The sequence below is a fragment of the Elephantulus edwardii genome, unplaced genomic scaffold (genome assembly GCF_000299155.1).
Source record: "Elephantulus edwardii isolate Elephantulus edwardi_28Jun2011 unplaced genomic scaffold, EleEdw1.0 scaffold00448, whole genome shotgun sequence".
In the NCBI taxonomy this organism is placed as follows: domain Eukaryota; kingdom Metazoa; phylum Chordata; class Mammalia; order Macroscelidea; family Macroscelididae; genus Elephantulus; species Elephantulus edwardii.
Window position 1 is genome coordinate 85,920 of NW_006400198.1, and position 5,101 is coordinate 91,020.

At 42.7% G+C, this 5,101-nt stretch overlaps 2 pseudogenes; both read right to left on the reverse strand.

The window, feature by feature from the left end:
• Positions 1-258: 258 nt before the first annotated feature.
• Positions 259-3,517, reverse strand: LOC102853878 (annotated as a pseudogene).
• A 443-nt stretch (positions 3,518-3,960) lies between these two features.
• LOC102854284 lies at positions 3,961-4,819 on the reverse strand (annotated as a pseudogene).
• Positions 4,820-5,101: the final 282 nt, after the last annotated feature.

A 5,101-nucleotide genomic window follows, 5' to 3' on the forward strand; every position in this document is an offset into this window, starting at 1 on the left:
TTTTTTCCAAACTGCTCTTTATAGTCACACAGCTTTAAATAAAACTATTTCACTACCAGTCTTCTCAAATGTGTCCCGGTGCTGAGAGGAAAAAAAATAAAGTTGAAACTATTAAAAGTTAAAACAGAACTATTCTAAAAAGCCAATTATGTGAAATTTTTTAAAAAGGAGGCAGGAGAGGGAAAGTCTGACACAAATCTCAAGCAAGTCAGAGAGATATCAATAAATTATCTTAAAACCATGGCAGTGAGCTAATTTTCAGAATCTTCTGGGAGGTCAACCCTTAAATGGCTTAAATCTGGAACCACTTCCTCTTGGCATAGAATTACCACCAATTTGTACAATCCTAATAATTGGGGTGCACTGCTTGCATGTTGAATTATCATGCCTGTTCCTACCCGGTCATCACCCATTTGCCTTCCATAATGATATCCAGGCCCTTGAGAAGTTGGACGATGCCACTCTTTCCTTGGTCCACTTCTGTCCTGACTGTAGCTTTCAACTACATGTTGGCCCCCTTCCTCAGCCTGTGATTCCTCCTCTGCCTCCTTCTCTGTTTCCATAGCCAGTGGTATTATTGCAGTTCCTAGGGGGAGCACTTCTCACACTGTGCCCTCATAATTCTCTCCCAGATCGTTTCTCACCTTTCAGCTCTTGCTTCCCTTTCATCAGGGGCCAGGCTTTCACTTTTCTAGGCCGTTGATCTAGATCGGTTAAGCCCTGCTTCTAGAGAATGTCTAGGGTGAGCAATATCAGACCTGTCATGAATGATGATGGCTCTCCTCTCATCTCATCTCGTCCTCCTCTCACTTTCCATCTAAGTTCATTTGTTGTGGGGGTTCATTTTGTCTGGAATCACTGAAATTTTGGGTATAACTCTTGTAGCCTGGATCTTCTCTACGTGCAAAACGTGCTTTCCTCCCAACTTCACTGTGACCAATAAAACATTCCTGCCTTTCAAAAGCTGAAGACTGCACTGCTGAACTCACAGGAAACTTGCCGCTCCCTTGGTGATCAAAGTCATTAAATCTGTTCTGTTGTTGAAAGTAGTCAGACCCATGGCCACACTGTGCGTGTGGATCTAGGGACAACATTTTATTTCTCATTCCAGTAAGGGTCATCATGCCTATGATCTACATCACGTGAACGTTTTGAAAGAATTCCTTTCCTCCTCCCCCTTGATTGTTGCCCGTAATGAAGCTGCTGGCTTCCAAGTTTCTCTCGTTCTCGGGCAACATGTTCTGCTTTCTTACCACAGTGCTGTTTCAATACATGTTACCTTTCCAAGTGTCTGCATTTCATTCTCTCTCTGTAGCCTTTGCCTTTCAATTTCTAGAAGCTCTCTCTCCCTCTGTAAGCGATCATGTTCTTCTCATTCATTAATTATTCTAATACATACTCGCTTTCTTCACTCTCTTTCTGCAATTTCTCTTCATTTTCAAAGTTCCACTGCTCGCTGTAATCTTTCAAAACAAGCCAAATGTTCCCTTAATCTTTGTTTCTTCATCTTTTCAAAAAGTAAGATCAGTTTCCTTCTGTAATCTTTTTCTTTTTAAGCTAGACAAACTCTCTCCTTTTCCTTGCTCCTTCCATGAATTTTCTCAAGCCTTCCTCTTGATTTAGAAGGATCTCCTTTAGTTTGGTCTACTATGACAAGATGTCCCGGGCTTTTTTAATTTACTCACTTCTTCAATTTTTTTAACCGATTCTGTTTGGGCACTTGATTCATTATCATTCTTCTCATCTTTACCTTCTACTATTATCTTTGTTTTCTTTCTTTTCAGATTTCTCAGACGATCTTTTATCATCCAGAGTCTTGCTATTTCTATCACTTGTATTTGTTTTATCCCAGAGCTAACTTCCTCCCTTTTTCCTCCCTCCCTCCCTCCCTCCCTCTCTCCCTCCCTTCCTTCCTTCCTTTCTTCCTACACATTATTTTTCACACCAGATCTCTCCCATTTCCTTCACCATCTCAACCCATCAAATTGTGTGACCCTATGATTAGCCAGTCCCCTCATCCTCACCCCTCTGCTTCAACCATCCCCCTCCCTCCCTAGAACTTCTTGAAATCATCATTTTCTTTTCATCATTTTCTTGAAATCATCAGTTTCTTTTCATCATTTTCTTTCTTTGATTCTTTCTTTGAAGGATTACCTTTACCTTTTTCAAACAAAATCATCTGCCCCGGTAATTCAGTGCGATGAAGGTGTACAATTCTTCTGGACAGCTCTGTACATGAAGATGTGGTTACAATGTCATAGCATTTACCTCAGGTCTTCAAGCACTTCTAACTACCTTTGCACTCAGAATCTTTCCGTATTTGCCGAAGAGGTTCTTCAAATCAGCAGCTTTGGTATTAGAAGAAAGTCCACTAACTCAGATATTTTTAGTTGAGCTTCCACTGCTATCACTAGTACTATTTTTCCCTCTGTCCTCTTTGTATGATGTCTTGCTGCCTTTAGATTCATTTGAAGAGCTCTTTGCTTGACCAGAGGCCGCAGTAGACGAGGGCCTTTTCTTCAATGTATCCTTTGCTTTGTCTCCAGATTCCTCGCTTAGAAATTTCTCTGGCTTCCTTCTCAACAGGATCACCCTTTGGGCAGTCTTCCTTCTTACCATCTTTATGGTTTGTGTTCATCTCATAATCCTTGTTTTCCTTCTCAGGGCTCTGTGCAATGGTGTCCTGCCTATCTTTTGCCTTACTTGCTTCAGAACCTGCAATTTTCACCTGCTTCCCAGAGGTCATCAACTATCAAAATCCAGAGTAATGGCATCTTTAGCCTGGATTGTGACTGGCATGTTGTCATGCTCAGCTTGTTTCACAGTCACGTTAGTTTCCATCTCTTCATGAGCTCTGTGATCAGCCTCAGCTCAGTTCCCTTCTGAAGGAAGAGGTTTAGATATTTCTTGTTCACCATCACCAGAACCTGCTACTATATCATTCTCATTTTCTTCTTCCTCACCAATGTGTGCTGTTAGGAAGGTATCATATTCATCTCTTTGAGCTTCAGTTGCCTCACTTTCGATGCCCTCATTTACTATATCTTCTGTTGCATCTGTCTATTAGTTTATGAGCAATCTTGTTCTCTTCCTCAGAAAGTAAATCCTTGGATGGTACATTTTCTTCCTGATTTTCTGCAAATTCTTCCAAGTCCTTTAGTTGGCCATTTTCATCTCATTCATGTTCCTCTTGATTCTCGAATTCACAGTCCTTGGCAAAAGCATCATCTTCCACAGAAACATTGCCACTCAACTTATTTGTTTTACTTTTGCCATTGGTTGGTTTCTTGTTTGGAGTATCAGTTGAAATAGACATGTCAATATTATCTGGATTGCCTCCTTCCTCTTCAATAGCCCGCTTGAGCTGAGAGACAAGCACAGTGTTGACTCTGGTGATGATTAAAATCTACTGTGTTGGTTCAGACTTGAGATTGGTGACCCGCAAATCAATGATGTTTTTACCCTTCTGCCTGACCGAGGTGGTCAAAGCTGCCTTGGCACTACTAGCCGCAGCCATTGTAAAGCATATTTATTTACAGTAAGTCATTAAAACACATTTAATTCTATAACATTAATTTCAATACCCATAATTGTACTGTGCTTTCACCATATCTTCCTTATGTTTCTGTTTATCATGAATCCTTCTATACTTCTCTGTGTTGTCTTTTTTTCCTTTTCTTTTTTTTTTTTTTACGGTGTTGTTATACTATTTAATAAATAGAAGCCACATCACTTCACTTGTTACTGAAATAAATTAAGAGGCAACAATTCAAGAGGTCCCCACAAAAAAAGCAGAAAAGGATAAAGACTTTCACCATCTCTACCTTTGGTTTTCTTTCCATTTCTGCTCTTCCACCCACATAAGAATATACTTCCAAAATGGAATTATGTCTTCAGATCCTATACTAGTTGGGACAATTTATCAGCTTGCCTTAATAACAGAGTGAAGGGATCCCTGAATTAGCTGAGGAACCTGGTTAAATCTTCTTTGATTTCTGCTTCATCCCAAGGCCCATGAATGTTTTCTTGAAAAAAGCTGCAGGCGAATGAGGTAGAAAGGGCAGAGGCACGAGATGGAAATAAGCAGAAGGGCCAACAGTGTGGCTCCCACACCACTAATGGACAGCAGGCCTCCTAAAGCTGAAAACGCAAAAAGCAGCGTGACTCCCACATAGCTGCGAGGAGTACGTGCCTTTAGCTTCTTTTGTTGCATGGGCCACAGAGCAAAGATCTGGAGGGCAAATGTCACCATGATGAAGGCATGTAAGGACCGGGGCAGGCGCGAGGCCAGGCAGACAGACGCAAAGATGGCCATGTTCAAGGACAGTGTGCTGGATACAATGGCAGCGTTGGCACCATAGTCGAAGGTGATGAGGTGGCCTAGCAGCATGAAGACCGACATGGCGTAGATGGTGTCAGTGCTGACTGACTCTGTCAGGGTCTTCAGCACTGGTGAGAAGCCATATGTAAAAGTGACGAAAACCAGCACACTCTTCAGGTCGGCCCACCGGGTCCGCCCACTCATTTTGCGCCCTTCACCTCCACCAATGAGAGCAAACAAAACATACCCAATCAGTGAGGAAGCTAGGCCGGTCCCAAAAAGCCACTGAGGGGCCAGCAGACCTTCGTCCATATACCACCAGATAACCACAAACACACACACACCGCACAACTGCTGAATCACCACGCTGGACTCAAACATGACAGCCCACAATATTGGTATTTCCGGGCGTAGATGTTCTTCTGAAGCTCTTCCAGAAACATACAAGACCTTCTGCCACTTGGCCTCCTTGGTGTTAGTTTCTGGCTGGTCACACATTATCGTTTTCCAAAACTCAGGCCTGTTCAATCTCCCCAGAATTAGTCCATGTAGTTCTGGTTTTTTATGAAGTTTCGAGATAAGGCCTCTTTGGAAATTTCATGCTGTGCTATAGCTGATAGTCTATTGACCTTCCTTTGCTTCCAAAGGCAGCAACCCAGGCCAGGCCTGCAGTAGATGAGCTTGTTCTCTGAGCCAGGGCAACACACCAATTTCCTGCCCGCTGGTTCCCAGGGGTGCACGGCCGGGGGAGGGCAGCTGCCTGCCTTCTTCCCCATGCGG